Genomic DNA, 24508 nt, shown 5'->3' on the forward strand with positions numbered 1-24508 from the left:
ACACCTTCTACATGCGAAACGCCACTCAGTAGTAGCAACGGAACGTGTATGTGGCAGATAGCATCTGTAAGAAATACGAAACTAAACAGCCTACCAATTGGAAGGACACAACATTCGATAGCGTACGTCTTTCGAATCAAACACCATCTCAAGATCTAAAAACGAATCGAAGTTTGGCACCATGGTGGTGTTTGGGAACGGTGCGTTCTCATTCATATTTAAGTGCTTACTTCTTGCAGTCATTTTAACGTATCGAGCCTATAATACCCCCAACTGTAGCACAACTGTCGCCTTTCGACAGTTTGCTTTCCGTCCGGCCGCCATACACGGAAGCGATCTGATAGGGCCTGGCTCCATCGCCAACAGCAGGAGCCTCTGGTCTCACAATTCGGCTACGAAGAACGTGGTTTGCTCTTCGAAAGAAACTTGAAAGCAACATCAGCGATGAGGTCATCGAAGGTGACAAATAATTGTTGCGAATCGAGATAATCGCGTAGTTCCACTAGTCGTTATACCTAATGCACAGGACATTTCTCATTTGCATTAGACAACGCTACACGACGATTCGGTGCTTATTTCTGCAGTAAGTAAGTGGGCCGACTACTTTCCTCCGATGGGATACCGACGTGGACAGATGCCATCATTAAATGATTCATGAGTGGGAGCTTGGTCAGCTGCATTGCAGCAGGGCATTACAGCGTTAACACCAGCCACAGTACGATGCGTTTTCGAATCGACAAACGACTTCTTTCCGTAAGGACTAGCGAGGGACGCAGTTTCCGATGCGTCAGACGAGGTGGCCGAGTGGTTAAGGCGTTGGACTGCTAATCCAATGTGCTCTGCACGCGTGGGTTCGAATCCCATCCTCGTCGAAGAATTTTACGTTAAGCACCCATTTCGGATCACACCTTCTACATGCGAAACGCCACTCAGTAGTAGCAACGGAGCGTGTATGTGGCAGATAGCATCTGTAAGAAATACGAAACTAAACCGCCTACCAATTGGAAGGACACAACATTCGATAGCGTACGTCTTTCGAATCAAACACCATCTCAAGATCTAAAAACGAATCGAAGTTTGGCACCATGGTGGTGTTTGGGAACGGTGCGTTCTCATTCATATTTAAGTGCTTACTTCTTGCAGTCATTTTAACGTATCGAGCCTATAATACCCCCAACTGTAGCACAACTGTCGCCTTTCGACAGTTTGCTTTCCGTCCGGCCGCCATACACGGAAGCGATCTGATAGGGCCTGGCTCCATCGCCAACAGCAGGAGCCTCTGGTCTCACAATTCGGCTACGAAGAACGTGGTTTGCTCTTCGAAAGAAACTTGAAAGCAACATCAGCGATGAGGTCATCGAAGGTGACAAATAATTGTTGCGAATCGAGATAATCGCGTAGTTCCACTAGTCGTTATACCTAATGCACAGGACATTTCTCATTTGCATTAGACAACGCTACACGACGATTCGGTGCTTATTTCTGCAGTAAGTAAGTGGGCCGACTACTTTCCTCCGATGGGATACCGACGTGGACAGATGCCATCATTAAATGATTCATGAGTGGGAGCTTGGTCAGCTGCATTGCAGCAGGGCATTACAGCGTTAACACCAGCCACAGTACGATGCGTTTTCGAATCGACAAACGACTTCTTTCCGTAAGGACTAGCGAGGGACGCAGTTTCCGATGCGTCAGACGAGGTGGCCGAGTGGTTAAGGCGTTGGACTGCTAATCCAATGTGCTCTGCACGCGTGGGTTCGAATCCCATCCTCGTCGAAGAATTTTACGTTAAGCACCCATTTCGGATCACACCTTCTACATGCGAAACGCCACTCAGTAGTAGCAACGGAGCGTGTATGTGGCAGATAGCATCTGTAAGAAATACGAAACTAAACCGCCTACCAATTGGAAGGACACAACATTCGATAGCGTACGTCTTTCGAATCAAACACCATCTCAAGATCTAAAAACGAATCGAAGTTTGGCACCATGGTGGTGTTTGGGAACGGTGCGTTCTCATTCATATTTAAGTGCTTACTTCTTGCAGTCATTTTAACGTATCGAGCCTATAATACCCCCAACTGTAGCACAACTGTCGCCTTTCGACAGTTTGCTTTCCGTCCGGCCGCCATACACGGAAGCGATCTGATAGGGCCTGGCTCCATCGCCAACAGCAGGAGCCTCTGGTCTCACAATTCGGCTACGAAGAACGTGGTTTGCTCTTCGAAAGAAACTTGAAAGCAACATCAGCGATGAGGTCATCGAAGGTGACAAATAATTGTTGCGAATCGAGATAATCGCGTAGTTCCACTAGTCGTTATACCTAATGCACAGGACATTTCTCATTTGCATTAGACAACGCTACACGACGATTCGGTGCTTATTTCTGCAGTAAGTAAGTGGGCCGACTACTTTCCTCCGATGGGATACCGACGTGGACAGATGCCATCATTAAATGATTCATGAGTGGGAGCTTGGTCAGCTGCATTGCAGCAGGGCATTACAGCGTTAACACCAGCCACAGTACGATGCGTTTTCGAATCGACAAACGACTTCTTTCCGTAAGGACTAGCGAGGGACGCAGTTTCCGATGCGTCAGACGAGGTGGCCGAGTGGTTAAGGCGTTGGACTGCTAATCCAATGTGCTCTGCACGCGTGGGTTCGAATCCCATCCTCGTCGAAGAATTTTACGTTAAGCACCCATTTCGGATCACACCTTCTACATGCGAAACGCCACTCAGTAGTAGCAACGGAGCGTGTATGTGGCAGATAGCATCTGTAAGAAATACGAAACTAAACCGCCTACCAATTGGAAGGACACAACATTCGATAGCGTACGTCTTTCGAATCAAACACCATCTCAAGATCTAAAAACGAATCGAAGTTTGGCACCATGGTGGTGTTTGGGAACGGTGCGTTCTCATTCATATTTAAGTGCTTACTTCTTGCAGTCATTTTAACGTATCGAGCCTATAATACCCCCAACTGTAGCACAACTGTCGCCTTTCGACAGTTTGCTTTCCGTCCGGCCGCCATACACGGAAGCGATCTGATAGGGCCTGGCTCCATCGCCAACAGCAGGAGCCTCTGGTCTCACAATTCGGCTACGAAGAACGTGGTTTGCTCTTCGAAAGAAACTTGAAAGCAACATCAGCGATGAGGTCATCGAAGGTGACAAATAATTGTTGCGAATCGAGATAATCGCGTAGTTCCACTAGTCGTTATACCTAATGCACAGGACATTTCTCATTTGCATTAGACAACGCTACACGACGATTCGGTGCTTATTTCTGCAGTAAGTAAGTGGGCCGACTACTTTCCTCCGATGGGATACCGACGTGGACAGATGCCATCATTAAATGATTCATGAGTGGGAGCTTGGTCAGCTGCATTGCAGCAGGGCATTACAGCGTTAACACCAGCCACAGTACGATGCGTTTTCGAATCGACAAACGACTTCTTTCCGTAAGGACTAGCGAGGGACGCAGTTTCCGATGCGTCAGACGAGGTGGCCGAGTGGTTAAGGCGTTGGACTGCTAATCCAATGTGCTCTGCACGCGTGGGTTCGAATCCCATCCTCGTCGAAGAATTTTACGTTAAGCACCCATTTCGGATCACACCTTCTACATGCGAAACGCCACTCAGTAGTAGCAACGGAGCGTGTATGTGGCAGATAGCATCTGTAAGAAATACGAAACTAAACCGCCTACCAATTGGAAGGACACAACATTCGATAGCGTACGTCTTTCGAATCAAACACCATCTCAAGATCTAAAAACGAATCGAAGTTTGGCACCATGGTGGTGTTTGGGAACGGTGCGTTCTCATTCATATTTAAGTGCTTACTTCTTGCAGTCATTTTAACGTATCGAGCCTATAATACCCCCAACTGTAGCACAACTGTCGCCTTTCGACAGTTTGCTTTCCGTCCGGCCGCCATACACGGAAGCGATCTGATAGGGCCTGGCTCCATCGCCAACAGCAGGAGCCTCTGGTCTCACAATTCGGCTACGAAGAACGTGGTTTGCTCTTCGAAAGAAACTTGAAAGCAACATCAGCGATGAGGTCATCGAAGGTGACAAATAATTGTTGCGAATCGAGATAATCGCGTAGTTCCACTAGTCGTTATACCTAATGCACAGGACATTTCTCATTTGCATTAGACAACGCTACACGACGATTCGGTGCTTATTTCTGCAGTAAGTAAGTGGGCCGACTACTTTCCTCCGATGGGATACCGACGTGGACAGATGCCATCATTAAATGATTCATGAGTGGGAGCTTGGTCAGCTGCATTGCAGCAGGGCATTACAGCGTTAACACCAGCCACAGTACGATGCGTTTTCGAATCGACAAACGACTTCTTTCCGTAAGGACTAGCGAGGGACGCAGTTTCCGATGCGTCAGACGAGGTGGCCGAGTGGTTAAGGCGTTGGACTGCTGATCCAATGTGCTCTGCACGCGTGGGTTCGAATCCCATCCTCGTCGAAGAATTTTACGTTAAGCACCCATTTCGGATCACACCTTCTACATGCGAAACGCCACTCAGTAGTAGCAACGGAACGTGTATGTGGCAGATAGCATCTGTAAGAAATACGAAACTAAACAGCCTACCAATTGGAAGGACACAACATTCGATAGCGTACGTCTTTCGAATCAAACACCATCTCAAGATCTAAAAACGAATCGAAGTTTGGCACCATGGTGGTGTTTGGGAACGGTGCGTTCTCATTCATATTTAAGTGCTTACTTCTTGCAGTCATTTTAACGTATCGAGCCTATAATACCCCCAACTGTAGCACAACTGTCGCCTTTCGACAGTTTGCTTTCCGTCCGGCCGCCATACACGGAAGCGATCTGATAGGGCCTGGCTCCATCGCCAACAGCAGGAGCCTCTGGTCTCACAATTCGGCTACGAAGAACGTGGTTTGCTCTTCGAAAGAAACTTGAAAGCAACATCAGCGATGAGGTCATCGAAGGTGACAAATAATTGTTGCGAATCGAGATAATCGCGTAGTTCCACTAGTCGTTATACCTAATGCACAGGACATTTCTCATTTGCATTAGACAACGCTACACGACGATTCGGTGCTTATTTCTGCAGTAAGTAAGTGGGCCGACTACTTTCCTCCGATGGGATACCGACGTGGACAGATGCCATCATTAAATGATTCATGAGTGGGAGCTTGGTCAGCTGCATTGCAGCAGGGCATTACAGCGTTAACACCAGCCACAGTACGATGCGTTTTCGAATCGACAAACGACTTCTTTCCGTAAGGACTAGCGAGGGACGCAGTTTCCGATGCGTCAGACGAGGTGGCCGAGTGGTTAAGGCGTTGGACTGCTAATCCAATGTGCTCTGCACGCGTGGGTTCGAATCCCATCCTCGTCGAAGAATTTTACGTTAAGCACCCATTTCGGATCACACCTTCTACATGCGAAACGCCACTCAGTAGTAGCAACGGAGCGTGTATGTGGCAGATAGCATCTGTAAGAAATACGAAACTAAACCGCCTACCAATTGGAAGGACACAACATTCGATAGCGTACGTCTTTCGAATCAAACACCATCTCAAGATCTAAAAACGAATCGAAGTTTGGCACCATGGTGGTGTTTGGGAACGGTGCGTTCTCATTCATATTTAAGTGCTTACTTCTTGCAGTCATTTTAACGTATCGAGCCTATAATACCCCCAACTGTAGCACAACTGTCGCCTTTCGACAGTTTGCTTTCCGTCCGGCCGCCATACACGGAAGCGATCTGATAGGGCCTGGCTCCATCGCCAACAGCAGGAGCCTCTGGTCTCACAATTCGGCTACGAAGAACGTGGTTTGCTCTTCGAAAGAAACTTGAAAGCAACATCAGCGATGAGGTCATCGAAGGTGACAAATAATTGTTGCGAATCGAGATAATCGCGTAGTTCCACTAGTCGTTATACCTAATGCACAGGACATTTCTCATTTGCATTAGACAACGCTACACGACGATTCGGTGCTTATTTCTGCAGTAAGTAAGTGGGCCGACTACTTTCCTCCGATGGGATACCGACGTGGACAGATGCCATCATTAAATGATTCATGAGTGGGAGCTTGATCAGCTGCACTGCAGCAGGGCATTACAGCGTTAACACCAGCCACAGTACGAAGCGTTTTCGAATCGACAAATGACTTCTTTCCGCAAGGACTAGCGAGGGACGCAGTTTTCGATGAGTCAGACGAGGTGGCCGAGTGGTTAAGGCGTTGGACTGCTAATCCAATGTGCTCTGCACGCGTGGGTTCGAATCCCATCCTCGTCGAAGAATTTTACGTTAAGCACCCATTTCGGATCACACCTTCTACATGCGAAACGCCACTCAGTAGTAGCAACGGAACGTGTATGTGGCACATAGCATCTGTAAGAAATACGAAACTAAACCGCCTACCAATTGGAAGGACACAACATTCGATAGCGTACGTCTTTCGAATCAAACACCATCTCAAGATCTAAAAACGAATCGAAGTTTGGCACCATGGTGGTGTTTGGGAACGGTGCGTTCTCATTCATATTTAAGTGCTTACTTCTTGCAGTCATTTTAACGTATCGAGCCTATAATACCCCCAACTGTAGCACAACTGTCGCCTTTCGACAGTTTGCTTTCCGTCCGGCCGCCATACACGGAAGCGATCTGATAGGGCCTGGCTCCATCGCCAACAGCAGGAGCCTCTGGTCTCACAATTCGGCTACGAAGAACGTGGTTTGCTCTTCGAAAGAAACTTGAAAGCAACATCAGCGATGAGGTCATCGAAGGTGACAAATAATTGTTGCGAATCGAGATAATCGCGTAGTTCCACTAGTCGTTATACCTAATGCACAGGACATTTCTCATTTGCATTAGACAACGCTACACGACGATTCGGTGCTTATTTCTGCAGTAAGTAAGTGGGCCGACTACTTTCCTCCGATGGGATACCGACGTGGACAGATGCCATCATTAAATGATTCATGAGTGGGAGCTTGGTCAGCTGCATTGCAGCAGGGCATTACAGCGTTAACACCAGCCACAGTACGATGCGTTTTCGAATCGACAAACGACTTCTTTCCGTAAGGACTAGCGAGGGACGCAGTTTCCGATGCGTCAGACGAGGTGGCCGAGTGGTTAAGGCGTTGGACTGCTAATCCAATGTGCTCTGCACGCGTGGGTTCGAATCCCATCCTCGTCGAAGAATTTTACGTTAAGCACCCATTTCGGATCACACCTTCTACATGCGAAACGCCACTCAGTAGTAGCAACGGAGCGTGTATGTGGCAGATAGCATCTGTAAGAAATACGAAACTAAACCGCCTACCAATTGGAAGGACACAACATTCGATAGCGTACGTCTTTCGAATCAAACACCATCTCAAGATCTAAAAACGAATCGAAGTTTGGCACCATGGTGGTGTTTGGGAACGGTGCGTTCTCATTCATATTTAAGTGCTTACTTCTTGCAGTCATTTTAACGTATCGAGCCTATAATACCCCCAACTGTAGCACAACTGTCGCCTTTCGACAGTTTGCTTTCCGTCCGGCCGCCATACACGGAAGCGATCTGATAGGGCCTGGCTCCATCGCCAACAGCAGGAGCCTCTGGTCTCACAATTCGGCTACGAAGAACGTGGTTTGCTCTTCGAAAGAAACTTGAAAGCAACATCAGCGATGAGGTCATCGAAGGTGACAAATAATTGTTGCGAATCGAGATAATCGCGTAGTTCCACTAGTCGTTATACCTAATGCACAGGACATTTCTCATTTGCATTAGACAACGCTACACGACGATTCGGTGCTTATTTCTGCAGTAAGTAAGTGGGCCGACTACTTTCCTCCGATGGGATACCGACGTGGACAGATGCCATCATTAAATGATTCATGAGTGGGAGCTTGATCAGCTGCACTGCAGCAGGGCATTACAGCGTTAACACCAGCCACAGTACGAAGCGTTTTCGAATCGACAAATGACTTCTTTCCGCAAGGACTAGCGAGGGACGCAGTTTTCGATGAGTCAGACGAGGTGGCCGAGTGGTTAAGGCGTTGGACTGCTAATCCAATGTGCTCTGCACGCGTGGGTTCGAATCCCATCCTCGTCGAAGAATTTTACGTTAAGCACCCATTTCGGATCACACCTTCTACATGCGAAACGCCACTCAGTAGTAGCAACGGAACGTGTATGTGGCACATAGCATCTGTAAGAAATACGAAACTAAACCGCCTACCAATTGGAAGGACACAACATTCGATAGCGTACGTCTTTCGAATCAAACACCATCTCAAGATCTAAAAACGAATCGAAGTTTGGCACCATGGTGGTGTTTGGGAACGGTGCGTTCTCATTCATATTTAAGTGCTTACTTCTTGCAGTCATTTTAACGTATCGAGCCTATAATACCCCCAACTGTAGCACAACTGTCGCCTTTCGACAGTTTGCTTTCCGTCCGGCCGCCATACACGGAAGCGATCTGATAGGGCCTGGCTCCATCGCCAACAGCAGGAGCCTCTGGTCTCACAATTCGGCTACGAAGAACGTGGTTTGCTCTTCGAAAGAAACTTGAAAGCAACATCAGCGATGAGGTCATCGAAGGTGACAAATAATTGTTGCGAATCGAGATAATCGCGTAGTTCCACTAGTCGTTATACCTAATGCACAGGACATTTCTCATTTGCATTAGACAACGCTACACGACGATTCGGTGCTTATTTCTGCAGTAAGTAAGTGGGCCGACTACTTTCCTCCGATGGGATACCGACGTGGACAGATGCCATCATTAAATGATTCATGAGTGGGAGCTTGGTCAGCTGCATTGCAGCAGGGCATTACAGCGTTAACACCAGCCACAGTACGATGCGTTTTCGAATCGACAAACGACTTCTTTCCGTAAGGACTAGCGAGGGACGCAGTTTCCGATGCGTCAGACGAGGTGGCCGAGTGGTTAAGGCGTTGGACTGCTAATCCAATGTGCTCTGCACGCGTGGGTTCGAATCCCATCCTCGTCGAAGAATTTTACGTTAAGCACCCATTTCGGATCACACCTTCTACATGCGAAACGCCACTCAGTAGTAGCAACGGAGCGTGTATGTGGCAGATAGCATCTGTAAGAAATACGAAACTAAACCGCCTACCAATTGGAAGGACACAACATTCGATAGCGTACGTCTTTCGAATCAAACACCATCTCAAGATCTAAAAACGAATCGAAGTTTGGCACCATGGTGGTGTTTGGGAACGGTGCGTTCTCATTCATATTTAAGTGCTTACTTCTTGCAGTCATTTTAACGTATCGAGCCTATAATACCCCCAACTGTAGCACAACTGTCGCCTTTCGACAGTTTGCTTTCCGTCCGGCCGCCATACACGGAAGCGATCTGATAGGGCCTGGCTCCATCGCCAACAGCAGGAGCCTCTGGTCTCACAATTCGGCTACGAAGAACGTGGTTTGCTCTTCGAAAGAAACTTGAAAGCAACATCAGCGATGAGGTCATCGAAGGTGACAAATAATTGTTGCGAATCGAGATAATCGCGTAGTTCCACTAGTCGTTATACCTAATGCACAGGACATTTCTCATTTGCATTAGACAACGCTACACGACGATTCGGTGCTTATTTCTGCAGTAAGTAAGTGGGCCGACTACTTTCCTCCGATGGGATACCGACGTGGACAGATGCCATCATTAAATGATTCATGAGTGGGAGCTTGGTCAGCTGCATTGCAGCAGGGCATTACAGCGTTAACACCAGCCACAGTACGATGCGTTTTCGAATCGACAAACGACTTCTTTCCGTAAGGACTAGCGAGGGACGCAGTTTCCGATGCGTCAGACGAGGTGGCCGAGTGGTTAAGGCGTTGGACTGCTAATCCAATGTGCTCTGCACGCGTGGGTTCGAATCCCATCCTCGTCGAAGAATTTTACGTTAAGCACCCATTTCGGATCACACCTTCTACATGCGAAACGCCACTCAGTAGTAGCAACGGAGCGTGTATGTGGCAGATAGCATCTGTAAGAAATACGAAACTAAACCGCCTACCAATTGGAAGGACACAACATTCGATAGCGTACGTCTTTCGAATCAAACACCATCTCAAGATCTAAAAACGAATCGAAGTTTGGCACCATGGTGGTGTTTGGGAACGGTGCGTTCTCATTCATATTTAAGTGCTTACTTCTTGCAGTCATTTTAACGTATCGAGCCTATAATACCCCCAACTGTAGCACAACTGTCGCCTTTCGACAGTTTGCTTTCCGTCCGGCCGCCATACACGGAAGCGATCTGATAGGGCCTGGCTCCATCGCCAACAGCAGGAGCCTCTGGTCTCACAATTCGGCTACGAAGAACGTGGTTTGCTCTTCGAAAGAAACTTGAAAGCAACATCAGCGATGAGGTCATCGAAGGTGACAAATAATTGTTGCGAATCGAGATAATCGCGTAGTTCCACTAGTCGTTATACCTAATGCACAGGACATTTCTCATTTGCATTAGACAACGCTACACGACGATTCGGTGCTTATTTCTGCAGTAAGTAAGTGGGCCGACTACTTTCCTCCGATGGGATACCGACGTGGACAGATGCCATCATTAAATGATTCATGAGTGGGAGCTTGATCAGCTGCACTGCAGCAGGGCATTACAGCGTTAACACCAGCCACAGTACGAAGCGTTTTCGAATCGACAAATGACTTCTTTCCGCAAGGACTAGCGAGGGACGCAGTTTTCGATGAGTCAGACGAGGTGGCCGAGTGGTTAAGGCGTTGGACTGCTAATCCAATGTGCTCTGCACGCGTGGGTTCGAATCCCATCCTCGTCGAAGAATTTTACGTTAAGCACCCATTTCGGATCACACCTTCTACATGCGAAACGCCACTCAGTAGTAGCAACGGAACGTGTATGTGGCACATAGCATCTGTAAGAAATACGAAACTAAACCGCCTACCAATTGGAAGGACACAACATTCGATAGCGTACGTCTTTCGAATCAAACACCATCTCAAGATCTAAAAACGAATCGAAGTTTGGCACCATGGTGGTGTTTGGGAACGGTGCGTTCTCATTCATATTTAAGTGCTTACTTCTTGCAGTCATTTTAACGTATCGAGCCTATAATACCCCCAACTGTAGCACAACTGTCGCCTTTCGACAGTTTGCTTTCCGTCCGGCCGCCATACACGGAAGCGATCTGATAGGGCCTGGCTCCATCGCCAACAGCAGGAGCCTCTGGTCTCACAATTCGGCTACGAAGAACGTGGTTTGCTCTTCGAAAGAAACTTGAAAGCAACATCAGCGATGAGGTCATCGAAGGTGACAAATAATTGTTGCGAATCGAGATAATCGCGTAGTTCCACTAGTCGTTATACCTAATGCACAGGACATTTCTCATTTGCATTAGACAACGCTACACGACGATTCGGTGCTTATTTCTGCAGTAAGTAAGTGGGCCGACTACTTTCCTCCGATGGGATACCGACGTGGACAGATGCCATCATTAAATGATTCATGAGTGGGAGCTTGGTCAGCTGCATTGCAGCAGGGCATTACAGCGTTAACACCAGCCACAGTACGATGCGTTTTCGAATCGACAAACGACTTCTTTCCGTAAGGACTAGCGAGGGACGCAGTTTCCGATGCGTCAGACGAGGTGGCCGAGTGGTTAAGGCGTTGGACTGCTGATCCAATGTGCTCTGCACGCGTGGGTTCGAATCCCATCCTCGTCGAAGAATTTTACGTTAAGCACCCATTTCGGATCACACCTTCTACATGCGAAACGCCACTCAGTAGTAGCAACGGAACGTGTATGTGGCAGATAGCATCTGTAAGAAATACGAAACTAAACAGCCTACCAATTGGAAGGACACAACATTCGATAGCGTACGTCTTTCGAATCAAACACCATCTCAAGATCTAAAAACGAATCGAAGTTTGGCACCATGGTGGTGTTTGGGAACGGTGCGTTCTCATTCATATTTAAGTGCTTACTTCTTGCAGTCATTTTAACGTATCGAGCCTATAATACCCCCAACTGTAGCACAACTGTCGCCTTTCGACAGTTTGCTTTCCGTCCGGCCGCCATACACGGAAGCGATCTGATAGGGCCTGGCTCCATCGCCAACAGCAGGAGCCTCTGGTCTCACAATTCGGCTACGAAGAACGTGGTTTGCTCTTCGAAAGAAACTTGAAAGCAACATCAGCGATGAGGTCATCGAAGGTGACAAATAATTGTTGCGAATCGAGATAATCGCGTAGTTCCACTAGTCGTTATACCTAATGCACAGGACATTTCTCATTTGCATTAGACAACGCTACACGACGATTCGGTGCTTATTTCTGCAGTAAGTAAGTGGGCCGACTACTTTCCTCCGATGGGATACCGACGTGGACAGATGCCATCATTAAATGATTCATGAGTGGGAGCTTGGTCAGCTGCATTGCAGCAGGGCATTACAGCGTTAACACCAGCCACAGTACGATGCGTTTTCGAATCGACAAACGACTTCTTTCCGTAAGGACTAGCGAGGGACGCAGTTTCCGATGCGTCAGACGAGGTGGCCGAGTGGTTAAGGCGTTGGACTGCTAATCCAATGTGCTCTGCACGCGTGGGTTCGAATCCCATCCTCGTCGAAGAATTTTACGTTAAGCACCCATTTCGGATCACACCTTCTACATGCGAAACGCCACTCAGTAGTAGCAACGGAGCGTGTATGTGGCAGATAGCATCTGTAAGAAATACGAAACTAAACCGCCTACCAATTGGAAGGACACAACATTCGATAGCGTACGTCTTTCGAATCAAACACCATCTCAAGATCTAAAAACGAATCGAAGTTTGGCACCATGGTGGTGTTTGGGAACGGTGCGTTCTCATTCATATTTAAGTGCTTACTTCTTGCAGTCATTTTAACGTATCGAGCCTATAATACCCCCAACTGTAGCACAACTGTCGCCTTTCGACAGTTTGCTTTCCGTCCGGCCGCCATACACGGAAGCGATCTGATAGGGCCTGGCTCCATCGCCAACAGCAGGAGCCTCTGGTCTCACAATTCGGCTACGAACAACGTGGTTTGCTCTTCGAAAGAAACTTGAAAGCAACATCAGCGATGAGGTCATCGAAGGTGACAAATAATTGTTGCGAATCGAGATAATCGCGTAGTTCCACTAGTCGTTATACCTAATGCACAGGACATTTCTCATTTGCATTAGACAACGCTACACGACGATTCGGTGCTTATTTCTGCAGTAAGTAAGTGGGCCGACTACTTTCCTCCGATGGGATACCGACGTGGACAGATGCCATCATTAAATGATTCATGAGTGGGAGCTTGGTCAGCTGCACTGCAGCAGGGCATTACAGCGTTAACACCAGCCACAGTACGAAGCGTTTTCGAATCGACAAACGACTTCTTTCCGTAAGGACTAGCGAGGGACGCAGTTTTCGATGAGTCAGACGAGGTGGCCGAGTGGTTAAGGCGTTGGACTGCTAATCCAATGTGCTCTGCACGCGTGGGTTCGAATCCCATCCTCGTCGAAGAATTTTACGTTAAGCACCCATTTCGGATCACACCTTCTACATGCGAAACGCCACTCAGTAGTAGCAACGGAACGTGTATGTGGCACATAGCATCTGTAAGAAATACGAAACTAAACCGCCTACCAATTGGAAGGACACAACATTCGATAGCGTACGTCTTTCGAATCAAACACCATCTCAAGATCTAAAAACGAATCGAAGTTTGGCACCATGGTGGTGTTTGGGAACGGTGCGTTCTCATTCATATTTAAGTGCTTACTTCTTGCAGTCATTTTAACGTATCGAGCCTATAATACCCCCAACTGTAGCACAGTTTGCTTTCCGTCCGGCCGCCATACACGGAAGCGATCTGATAGGGCCTGGCTCCATCGCCAACAGCAGGAGCCTCTGGTCTCACAATTCGGCTACGAAGAACGTGGTTTGCTCTTCGAAAGAAACTTGAAAGCAACATCAGCGATGAGGTCATCGAAGGTGACAAATAATTGTTGCGAATCGAGATAATCGCGTAGTTCCACTAGTCGTTATACCTAATGCACAGGACATTTCTCATTTGCATTAGACAACGCTACACGACGATTCGGTGCTTATTTCTGCAGTAAGTAAGTGGGCCGACTACTTTCCTCCGATGGGATACCGACGTGGACAGATGCCATCATTAAATGATTCATGAGTGGGAGCTTGGTCAGCTGCATTGCAGCAGGGCATTACAGCGTTAACACCAGCCACAGTACGATGCGTTTTCGAATCGACAAACGACTTCTTTCCGTAAGGACTAGCGAGGGACGCAGTTTCCGATGCGTCAGACGAGGTGGCCGAGTGGTTAAGGCGTTGGACTGCTAATCCAATGTGCTCTGCACGCGTGGGTTCGAATCCCATCCTCGTCGAAGAATTTTACGTTAAGCACCCATTTCGGATCACACCTTCTACATGCGAAACGCCACTCAGTAGTAGCAACGGAGCGTGTATGTGGCAGATAGCATCTGTAAGAAATACGAAACTAAACCGCCTACCAATTGGAAGGACACAACATTCGATAGCGTACGTCTTTCGAATCAAACACCATCTCAAGATCTAAAAACGAATCGAAGTTTGGCACCATGGTGGTGTTTGGGAACGGTGCGTTCTCATTCATATTTAAGTGCTTACTTCTTGCAGTCATTTTAACGTATCGAGCCTATAATACCCCCAACTGTAGCACAACTGTCGCCTTTCGACAGTTTGCTTTCCGTCCGGCCGCCATACACGGAAGGGATCTGATAGGGCCTGGCTCCATCGCCAACAGCAGGAGCCTCTGGTCTCACAATTCGGCTACGAAGAACGTGGTTTGCTCTTCGAAAGAAACTTGAAAGCAACATCGGCGATGAGGTCATCGAAGGTGACAAATAATTGTTGCGAATCGAGATAATCGCGTAGTTCCACTAGTCGTTATACCTAATGCACAGGACATTTCTCATTTGCATTAGACAACGCTACACGACGATTCGGTGCTTATTTCTGCAGTAAGTAAGTGGGCCGACTACTTTCCTCCGATGGGATACCGACGTGGACAGATGCCATCATTAAATGATTCATGAGTGGGAGCTTGGTCAGCTGCATTGCAGCAGGGCATTACAGCGTTAACACCAGCCACAGTACGATGCGTTTTCGAATCGACAAACGACTTCTTTCCGTAAGGACTAGCGAGGGACGCAGTTTCCGATGCGTCAGACGAGGTGGCCGAGTGGTTAAGGCGTTGGACTGCTAATCCAATGTGCTCTGCACGCGTGGGTTCGAATCCCATCCTCGTCGAAGAATTTTACGTTAAGCACCCATTTCGGATCACACCTTCTACATGCGAAACGCCACTCAGTAGTAGCAACGGAGCGTGTATGTGGCAGATAGCATCTGTAAGAAATACGAAACTAAACCGCCTACAAATTGGAAGGACACAACATTCGATAGCGTACGTCTTTCGAATCAAACACCATCTCAAGATCTAAAAACGAATCGAAGTTTGGCACCATGGTGGTGTTTGGGAACGGTGCGTTCTCATTCATATTTAAGTGCTTACTTCTTGCAGTCATTTTAACGTATCGAGCCTATAATACCCCCAACTGTAGCACAACTGTCGCCTTTCGACAGTTTGCTTTCCGTCCGGCCGCCATACACGGAAGCGATCTGATAGGGCCTGGCTCCATCGCCAACAGCAGGAGCCTCTGGTCTCACAATTCGGCTACGAAGAACGTGGTTTGCTCTTCGAAAGAAACTTGAAAGCAACATCAGCGATGAGGTCATCGAAGGTGACAAATAATTGTTGCGAATCGAGATAATCGCGTAGTTCCACTAGTCGTTATACCTAATGCACAGGACATTTCTCATTTGCATTAGACAACGCTACACGACGATTCGGTGCTTATTTCTGCAGTAAGTAAGTGGGCCGACTACTTTCCTCCGATGGGATACCGACGTGGACAGATGCCATCATTAAATGATTCATGAGTGGGAGCTTGGTCAGCTGCATTGCAGCAGGGCATTACAGCGTTAACACCAGCCACAGTACGATGCGTTTTCGAATCGACAAACGACTTCTTTCCGTAAGGACTAGCGAGGGACGCAGTTTCCGATGCGTCAGACGAGGTGGCCGAGTGGTTAAGGCGTTGGACTGCTGATCCAATGTGCTCTGCACGCGTGGGTTCGAATCCCATCCTCGTCGAAGAATTTTACGTTAAGCACCCATTTCGGATCACACCTTCTACATGCGAAACGCCACTCAGTAGTAGCAACGGAACGTGTATGTGGCAGATAGCATCTGTAAGAAATACGAAACTAAACAGCCTACCAATTGGAAGGACACAACATTCGATAGCGTACGTCTTTCGAATCAAACACCATCTCAAGATCTAAAAACGAATCGAAGTTTGGCACCATGGTGGTGTTTGGGAACGGTGCGTTCTCATTCATATTTAAGTGCTTACTTCTTGCAGTCATTTTAACGTATCGAGCCTATAATACCCCCAACTGTAGCACAACTGTCGCCTTTCGACAGTTTGCTTTCCGTCCGGCCGCCATACACGGAAGCGATCTGATAGGGCCTGGCTCCATCGCCAACAGCAGGAGCCTCTGGTCTCACAATTCGGCTACGAAGAACGTGGTTTGCTCTTCGAAAGAAACTTGAAAGCAACATCAGCGATGAGGTCATCGAAGGTGACAAATAATTGTTGCGAATCGAGATAATCGCGTAGTTCCACTAGTCGTTATACCTAATGCACAGGACATTTCTCATTTGCATTAGACAACGCTACACGACGATTCGGTGCTTATTTCTGCAGTAAGTAAGTGGGCCGACTACTTTCCTCCGATGGGATACCGACGTGGACAGATGCCATCATTAAATGATTCATGAGTGGGAGCTTGGTCAGCTGCATTGCAGCAGGGCATTACAGCGTTAACACCAGCCACAGTACGATGCGTTTTCGAATCGACAAACGACTTCTTTCCGTAAGGACTAGCGAGGGACGCAGTTTCCGATGCGTCAGACGAGGTGGCCGAGTGGTTAAGGCGTTGGACTGCTAATCCAATGTGCTCTGCACGCGTGGGTTCGAATCCCATCCTCGTCGAAGAATTTTACGTTAAGCACCCATTTCGGATCACACCTTCTACATGCGAAACGCCACTCAGTAGTAGCAACGGAGCGTGTATGTGGCAGATAGCATCTGTAAGAAATACGAAACTAAACCGCCTACCAATTGGAAGGACACAACATTCGATAGCGTACGTCTTTCGAATCAAACACCATCTCAAGATCTAAAAACGAATCGAAGTTTGGCACCATGGTGGTGTTTGGGAACGGTGCGTTCTCATTCATATTTAAGTGCTTACTTCTTGCAGTCATTTTAACGTATCGAGCCTATAATACCCCCAACTGTAGCACAACTGTCGCCTTTCGACAGTTTGCTTTCCGTCCGGCCGCCATACACGGAAGCGATCTGATAGGGCCTGGCTCCATCGCCAACAGCAGGAGCCTCTGGTCTCACAATTCGGCTACGAACAACGTGGTTTGCTCTTCGAAAGAAACTTGAAAGCAACATCAGCGATGAGGTCATCGAAGGTGACAAATAATTGTTGCGAATCGAGATAATCGCGTAGTTCCACTAGTCGTTATACCTAATGCACAGGACATTTCTCATTTGCATTAGACAACGCTACACGACGATTCGGTGCTTATTTCTGCAGTAAGTAAGTGGGCCGACTACTTTCCTCCGATGGGATACCGACGTGGACAGATGCCATCATTAAATGATTCATGAGTGGGAGCTTGGTCAGCTGCACTGCAGCAGGGCATTACAGCGTTAACACCAGCCACAGTACGAAGCGTTTTCGAATCGACAAACGACTTCTTTCCGTAAGGACTAGCGAGGGACGCAGTTTTCGATGAGTCAGACGAGGTGGCCGAGTGGTTAAGGCGTTGGACTGCTAATCCAATGTGCTCTGCACGCGTGGGTTCGAATCCCATCCTCGTCGAAGAATTTTACGTTAAGCACCCATTTCGGATCACACCTTCTACATGCGAAACGCCACTCAGTAGTAGCAACGGAACGTGTATGTGGCACATAGCATCTGTAAGAAATACGAAACTAAACCGCCTACCAATTGGAAGGACACAACATTCGATAGCGTACGTCTTTCGAATCAAACACCATCTCAAGATCTAAAAACGAATCGAAGTTTGGCACCATGGTGGTGTTTGGGAACGGTGCGTTCTCATTCATATTTAAGTGCTTACTTCTTGCAGTCATTTTAACGTATCGAGCCTATAATACCCCCAACTGTAGCACAGTTTGCTTTCCGTCCGGCCGCCATACACGGAAGCGATCTGATAGGGCCTGGCTCCATCGCCAACAGCAGGAGCCTCTGGTCTCACAATTCGGCTACGAAGAACGTGGTTTGCTCTTCGAAAGAAACTTGAAAGCAACATCAGCGATGAGGTCATCGAAGGTGACAAATAATTGTTGCGAATCGAGATAATCGCGTAGTTCCACTAGTCGTTATACCTAATGCACAGGACATTTCTCATTTGCATTAGACAACGCTACACGACGATTCGGTGCTTATTTCTGCAGTAAGTAAGTGGGCCGACTACTTTCCTCCGATGGGATACCGACGTGGACAGATGCCATCATTAAATGATTCATGAGTGGGAGCTTGGTCAGCTGCATTGCAGCAGGGCATTACAGCGTTAACACCAGCCACAGTACGATGCGTTTTCGAATCGACAAACGACTTCTTTCCGTAAGGACTAGCGAGGGACGCAGTTTCCGATGCGTCAGACGAGGTGGCCGAGTGGTTAAGGCGTTGGACTGCTAATCCAATGTGCTCTGCACGCGTGGGTTCGAATCCCATCCTCGTCGAAGAATTTTACGTTAAGCACCCATTTCGGATCACACCTTCTACATGCGAAACGCCACTCAGTAGTAGCAACGGAGCGTGTATGTGGCAGATAGCATCTGTAAGAAATACGAAACTAAACCGCCTACCAATTGGAAGGACACAACATTCGATAGCGTACGTCTTTCGAATCAAACACCATCTCAAGATCTAAAAACGAATCGAAGTTTGGCACCATGGTGGTGTTTGGGAACGGTGCGTTCTCATTCATATTTAAGTGCTTACTTCTTGCAGTCATTTTAACGTATCGAGCCTATAATACCCCCAACTGTAGCACAACTGTCGCCTTTCGACAGTTTGCTTTCCGTCCGGCCGCCATACACGGAAGGGATCTGATAGGGCCTGGCTCCATCGCCAACAGCAGGAGCCTCTGGTCTCACAATTCGGCTACGAAGAACGTGGTTTGCTCTTCGAAAGAAACTTGAAAGCAACATCGGCGATGAGGTCATCGAAGGTGACAAATAATTGTTGCGAATCGAGATAATCGCGTAGTTCCACTAGTCGTTATACCTAATGCACAGGACATTTCTCATTTGCATTAGACAACGCTACACGACGATTCGGTGCTTATTTCTGCAGTAAGTAAGTGGGCCGACTACTTTCCTCCGATGGGATACCGACGTGGACAGATGCCATCATTAAATGATTCATGAGTGGGAGCTTGGTCAGCTGCATTGCAGCAGGGCATTACAGCGTTAACACCAGCCACAGTACGATGCGTTTTCGAATCGACAAACGACTTCTTTCCGTAAGGACTAGCGAGGGACGCAGTTTCCGATGCGTCAGACGAGGTGGCCGAGTGGTTAAGGCGTTGGACTGCTAATCCAATGTGCTCTGCACGCGTGGGTTCGAATCCCATCCTCGTCGAAGAATTTTACGTTAAGCACCCATTTCGGATCACACCTTCTACATGCGAAACGCCACTCAGTAGTAGCAACGGAGCGTGTATGTGGCAGATAGCATCTGTAAGAAATACGAAACTAAACCGCCTACAAATTGGAAGGACACAACATTCGATAGCGTACGTCTTTCGAATCAAACACCATCTCAAGATCTAAAAACGAATCGAAGTTTGGCACCATGGTGGTGTTTGGGAACGGTGCGTTCTCATTCATATTTAAGTGCTTACTTCTTGCAGTCATTTTAACGTATCGAGCCTATAATACCCCCAACTGTAGCACAACTGTCGCCTTTCGACAGTTTGCTTTCCGTCCGGCCGCCATACACGGAAGCGATCTGATAGGGCCTGGCTCCATCGCCAACAGCAGGAGCCTCTGGTCTCACAATTCGGCTACGAAGAACGTGGTTTGCTCTTCGAAAGAAACTTGAAAGCAACATCAGCGATGAGGTCATCGAAGGTGACAAATAATTGTTGCGAATCGAGATAATCGCGTAGTTCCACTAGTCGTTATACCTAATGCACAGGACATTTCTCATTTGCATTAGACAACGCTACACGACGATTCGGTGCTTATTTCTGCAGTAAGTAAGTGGGCCGACTACTTTCCTCCGATGGGATACCGACGTGGACAGATGCCATCATTAAATGATTCATGAGTGGGAGCTTGGTCAGCTGCACTGCAGCAGGGCATTACAGCGTTAACACCAGCCACAGTACGAAGCGTTTTCGAATCGACAAACGACTTCTTTCCGTAAGGACTAGCGAGGGACGCAGTTTTCGATGAGTCAGACGAGGTGGCCGAGTGGTTAAGGCGTTGGACTGCTAATCCAATGTGCTCTGCACGCGTGGGTTCGAATCCCATCCTCGTCGAAGAATTTTACGTTAAGCACCCATTTCGGATCACACCTTCTACATGCGAAACGCCACTCAGTAGTAGCAACGGAACGTGTATGTGGCACATAGCATCTGTAAGAAATACGAAACTAAACCGCCTACCAATTGGAAGGACACAACATTCGATAGCGTACGTCTTTCGAATCAAACACCATCTCAAGATCTAAAAACGAATCGAAGTTTGGCACCATGGTGGTGTTTGGGAACGGTGCGTTCTCATTCATATTTAAGTGCTTACTTCTTGCAGTCATTTTAACGTATCGAGCCTATAATACCCCCAACTGTAGCACAGTTTGCTTTCCGTCCGGCCGCCATACACGGAAGCGATCTGATAGGGCCTGGCTCCATCGCCAACAGCAGGAGCCTCTGGTCTCACAATTCGGCTACGAAGAACGTGGTTTGCTCTTCGAAAGAAACTTGAAAGCAACATCAGCGATGAGGTCATCGAAGGTGACAAATAATTGTTGCGAATCGAGATAATCGCGTAGTTCCACTAGTCGTTATACCTAATGCACAGGACATTTCTCATTTGCATTAGACAACGCTACACGACGATTCGGTGCCTATTTCTGCAGTAAGTAAGTGGGCCGACTACTTTCCTCCGATGGGATACCGACGTGGACAGATGCCATCATTAAATGATTCATGAGTGGGAGCTTGGTCAGCTGCACTGCAGCAGGGCATTACAGCGTTAACACCAGCCACAGTACGAAGCGTTTTCGAATCGACAAATGACTTCTTTCCGCAAGGACTAGCGAGGGACGCAGTTTTCGATGAGTCAGACGAGGTGGCCGAGTGGTTAAGGCGTTGGACTGCTAATCCAATGTGCTCTGCACGCGTGGGTTCGAATCCCATCCTCGTCGAAGAATTTTACGTTAAGCACCCATTTCGGATCACACCTTCTACATGCGAAACGCCACTCAGTAGTAGCAACGGAACGTGTATGTGGCACATAGCATCTGTAAGAAATACGAAACTAAACCGCCTACCAATTGGAAGGACACAACATTCGATAGCGTACGTCTTTCGAATCAAACACCATCTCAAGATCTAAAAACGAATCGAAGTTTGGCACCATGGTGGTGTTTGGGAACGGTGCGTTCTCATTCATATTTAAGTGCTTACTTCTTGCAGTCATTTTAACGTATCGAGCCTATAATACCCCCAACTGTAGCACAACTGTCGCCTTTCGACAGTTTGCTTTCCGTCCGGCCGCCATACACGGAAGCGATCTGATAGGGCCTGGCTCCATCGCCAACAGCAGGAGCCTCTGGTCTCACAATTCGGCTACGAAGAACGTGGTTTGCTCTTCGAAAGAAACTTGAAAGCAACATCAGCGATGAGGTCATCGAAGGTGACAAATAATTGTTGCGAATCGAGATAATCGCGTAGTTCCACTAGTCGTTATACCTAATGCACAGGACATTTCTCATTTGCATTAGACAACGCTACACGACGATTCGGTGCTTATTTCTGCAGTAAGTAAGTGGGCCGACTACTTTCCTCCGATGGGATACCGACGTGGACAGATGCCATCATTAAATGATTCATGAGTGGGAGCTTGGTCAGCTGCATTGCAGCAGGGCATTACAGCGTTAACACCAGCCACAGTACGATGCGTTTTCGAATCGACAAACGACTTCTTTCCGTAAGGACTAGCGAGGGACGCAGTTTCCGATGCGTCAGACGAGGTGGCCGAGTGGTTAAGGCGTTGGACTGCTGATCCAATGTGCTCTGCACGCGTGGGTTCGAATCCCATCCTCGTCGAAGAATTTTACGTTAAGCACCCATTTCGGATCACACCTTCTACATGCGAAACGCCACTCAGTAGTAGCAACGGAACGTGTATGTGGCAGATAGCATCTGTAAGAAATACGAAACTAAACAGCCTACCAATTGGAAGGACACAACATTCGATAGCGTACGTCTTTCGAATCAAACACCATCTCAAGATCTAAAAACGAATCGAAGTTTGGCACCATGGTGGTGTTTGGGAACGGTGCGTTCTCATTCATATTTAAGTGCTTACTTCTTGCAGTCATTTTAACGTATCGAGCCTATAATACCCCCAACTGTAGCACAACTGTCGCCTTTCGACAGTTTGCTTTCCGTCCGGCCGCCATACACGGAAGCGATCTGATAGGGCCTGGCTCCATCGCCAACAGCAGGAGCCTCTGGTCTCACAATTCGGCTACGAAGAACGTGGTTTGCTCTTCGAAAGAAACTTGAAAGCAACATCAGCGATGAGGTCATCGAAGGTGACAAATAATTGTTGCGAATCGAGATAATCGCGTAGTTCCACTAGTCGTTATACCTAATGCACAGGACATTTCTCATTTGCATTAGACAACGCTACACGACGATTCGGTGCTTATTTCTGCAGTAAGTAAGTGGGCCGACTACTTTCCTCCGATGGGATACCGACGTGGACAGATGCCATCATTAAATGATTCATGAGTGGGAGCTTGGTCAGCTGCATTGCAGCAGGGCATTACAGCGTTAACACCAGCCACAGTACGATGCGTTTTCGAATCGACAAACGACTTCTTTCCGTAAGGACTAGCGAGGGACGCAGTTTCCGATGCGTCAGACGAGGTGGCCGAGTGGTTAAGGCGTTGGACTGCTGATCCAATGTGCTCTGCACGCGTGGGTTCGAATCCCATCCTCGTCGAAGAATTTTACGTTAAGCACCCATTTCGGATCACACCTTCTACATGCGAAACGCCACTCAGTAGTAGCAACGGAACGTGTATGTGGCAGATAGCATCTGTAAGAAATACGAAACTAAACAGCCTACCAATTGGAAGGACACAACATTCGATAGCGTACGTCTTTCGAATCAAACACCATCTCAAGATCTAAAAACGAATCGAAGTTTGGCACCATGGTGGTGTTTGGGAACGGTGCGTTCTCATTCATATTTAAGTGCTTACTTCTTGCAGTCATTTTAACGTATCGAGCCTATAATACCCCCAACTGTAGCACAACTGTCGCCTTTCGACAGTTTGCTTTCCGTCCGGCCGCCATACACGGAAGCGATCTGATAGGGCCTGGCTCCATCGCCAACAGCAGGAGCCTCTGGTCTCACAATTCGGCTACGAAGAACGTGGTTTGCTCTTCGAAAGAAACTTGAAAGCAACATCAGCGATGAGGTCATCGAAGGTGACAAATAATTGTTGCGAATCGAGATAATCGCGTAGTTCCACTAGTCGTTATACCTAATGCACAGGGCATTTCTCATTTGCATTAGACAACGCTACACGACGATTCGGTGCTTATTTCTGCAGTAAGTAAGTGGGCCGACTACTTTCCTCCGATGGGATACCGACGTGGACAGATGCCATCATTAAATGATTCATGAGTGGGAGCTTGGTCAGCTGCACTGCAGCAGGGCATTACAGCGTTAACACCAGCCACAGTACGAAGCGTTTTCGAATCGACAAACGACTTCTTTCCGTAAGGACTAGCGAGGGACGCAGTTTTCGATGAGTCAGACGAGGTGGCCGAGTGGTTAAGGCGTTGGACTGCTAATCCAATGTGCTCTGCACGCGTGGGTTCGAATCCCATCCTCGTCGAAGAATTTTACGTTAAGCACCCATTTCGGATCACACCTTCTACATGCGAAACGCCACTCAGTAGTAGCAACGGAACGTGTATGTGGCACATAGCATCTGTAAGAAATACGAAACTAAACCGCCTACCAATTGGAAGGACACAACATTCGATAGCGTACGTCTTTCGAATCAAACACCATCTCA

General features: G+C 47.8%; 27 non-coding genes across 27 annotated transcripts; all 27 read left to right on the forward strand.

Annotated features, from left to right (window-relative positions):
• The first annotated feature begins 790 nt into the window (after positions 1-790).
• Positions 791-872, forward strand: Trnas-gcu. The gene has a single exon. It is a non-coding gene; the product is annotated as a tRNA-Ser (tRNA).
• An 822-nt stretch (positions 873-1694) lies between these two features.
• Positions 1695-1776, forward strand: Trnas-gcu. The gene has a single exon. It is a non-coding gene; the product is annotated as a tRNA-Ser (tRNA).
• An 822-nt stretch (positions 1777-2598) lies between these two features.
• Trnas-gcu lies at positions 2599-2680 on the forward strand. Its single transcript has one exon. It is a non-coding gene; the product is annotated as a tRNA-Ser (tRNA).
• An 822-nt stretch (positions 2681-3502) lies between these two features.
• Positions 3503-3584, forward strand: Trnas-gcu. The gene has a single exon. It is a non-coding gene; the product is annotated as a tRNA-Ser (tRNA).
• An 822-nt stretch (positions 3585-4406) lies between these two features.
• Positions 4407-4488, forward strand: Trnas-gcu. Its single transcript has one exon. It is a non-coding gene; the product is annotated as a tRNA-Ser (tRNA).
• Positions 4489-5310: 822 nt separating this feature from the next.
• Positions 5311-5392, forward strand: Trnas-gcu. The gene has a single exon. It is a non-coding gene; the product is annotated as a tRNA-Ser (tRNA).
• Positions 5393-6214: 822 nt separating this feature from the next.
• Positions 6215-6296, forward strand: Trnas-gcu. The gene has a single exon. It is a non-coding gene; the product is annotated as a tRNA-Ser (tRNA).
• Positions 6297-7118: 822 nt separating this feature from the next.
• On the forward strand, positions 7119-7200 carry Trnas-gcu. The gene has a single exon. It is a non-coding gene; the product is annotated as a tRNA-Ser (tRNA).
• An 822-nt stretch (positions 7201-8022) lies between these two features.
• Positions 8023-8104, forward strand: Trnas-gcu. The gene has a single exon. It is a non-coding gene; the product is annotated as a tRNA-Ser (tRNA).
• Positions 8105-8926: 822 nt separating this feature from the next.
• Positions 8927-9008, forward strand: Trnas-gcu. Its single transcript has one exon. It is a non-coding gene; the product is annotated as a tRNA-Ser (tRNA).
• Positions 9009-9830: 822 nt separating this feature from the next.
• On the forward strand, positions 9831-9912 carry Trnas-gcu. Its single transcript has one exon. It is a non-coding gene; the product is annotated as a tRNA-Ser (tRNA).
• An 822-nt stretch (positions 9913-10734) lies between these two features.
• Positions 10735-10816, forward strand: Trnas-gcu. Its single transcript has one exon. It is a non-coding gene; the product is annotated as a tRNA-Ser (tRNA).
• Positions 10817-11638: 822 nt separating this feature from the next.
• Trnas-gcu lies at positions 11639-11720 on the forward strand. The gene has a single exon. It is a non-coding gene; the product is annotated as a tRNA-Ser (tRNA).
• An 822-nt stretch (positions 11721-12542) lies between these two features.
• Positions 12543-12624, forward strand: Trnas-gcu. Its single transcript has one exon. It is a non-coding gene; the product is annotated as a tRNA-Ser (tRNA).
• An 822-nt stretch (positions 12625-13446) lies between these two features.
• On the forward strand, positions 13447-13528 carry Trnas-gcu. The gene has a single exon. It is a non-coding gene; the product is annotated as a tRNA-Ser (tRNA).
• Positions 13529-14333: 805 nt separating this feature from the next.
• Trnas-gcu lies at positions 14334-14415 on the forward strand. Its single transcript has one exon. It is a non-coding gene; the product is annotated as a tRNA-Ser (tRNA).
• Positions 14416-15237: 822 nt separating this feature from the next.
• Trnas-gcu lies at positions 15238-15319 on the forward strand. Its single transcript has one exon. It is a non-coding gene; the product is annotated as a tRNA-Ser (tRNA).
• Positions 15320-16141: 822 nt separating this feature from the next.
• Trnas-gcu lies at positions 16142-16223 on the forward strand. The gene has a single exon. It is a non-coding gene; the product is annotated as a tRNA-Ser (tRNA).
• An 822-nt stretch (positions 16224-17045) lies between these two features.
• Trnas-gcu lies at positions 17046-17127 on the forward strand. The gene has a single exon. It is a non-coding gene; the product is annotated as a tRNA-Ser (tRNA).
• An 822-nt stretch (positions 17128-17949) lies between these two features.
• Trnas-gcu lies at positions 17950-18031 on the forward strand. Its single transcript has one exon. It is a non-coding gene; the product is annotated as a tRNA-Ser (tRNA).
• An 805-nt stretch (positions 18032-18836) lies between these two features.
• On the forward strand, positions 18837-18918 carry Trnas-gcu. Its single transcript has one exon. It is a non-coding gene; the product is annotated as a tRNA-Ser (tRNA).
• Positions 18919-19740: 822 nt separating this feature from the next.
• Positions 19741-19822, forward strand: Trnas-gcu. The gene has a single exon. It is a non-coding gene; the product is annotated as a tRNA-Ser (tRNA).
• An 822-nt stretch (positions 19823-20644) lies between these two features.
• Trnas-gcu lies at positions 20645-20726 on the forward strand. The gene has a single exon. It is a non-coding gene; the product is annotated as a tRNA-Ser (tRNA).
• An 805-nt stretch (positions 20727-21531) lies between these two features.
• Trnas-gcu lies at positions 21532-21613 on the forward strand. The gene has a single exon. It is a non-coding gene; the product is annotated as a tRNA-Ser (tRNA).
• Positions 21614-22435: 822 nt separating this feature from the next.
• Positions 22436-22517, forward strand: Trnas-gcu. The gene has a single exon. It is a non-coding gene; the product is annotated as a tRNA-Ser (tRNA).
• An 822-nt stretch (positions 22518-23339) lies between these two features.
• Positions 23340-23421, forward strand: Trnas-gcu. Its single transcript has one exon. It is a non-coding gene; the product is annotated as a tRNA-Ser (tRNA).
• Positions 23422-24243: 822 nt separating this feature from the next.
• On the forward strand, positions 24244-24325 carry Trnas-gcu. The gene has a single exon. It is a non-coding gene; the product is annotated as a tRNA-Ser (tRNA).
• The last annotated feature ends 183 nt before the right edge of the window (positions 24326-24508 follow it).

This window comes from Schistocerca americana, chromosome 2 (assembly GCF_021461395.2).
Source record: "Schistocerca americana isolate TAMUIC-IGC-003095 chromosome 2, iqSchAmer2.1, whole genome shotgun sequence".
NCBI classification, from domain to species: Eukaryota; Metazoa; Arthropoda; class Insecta; order Orthoptera; family Acrididae; genus Schistocerca; species Schistocerca americana.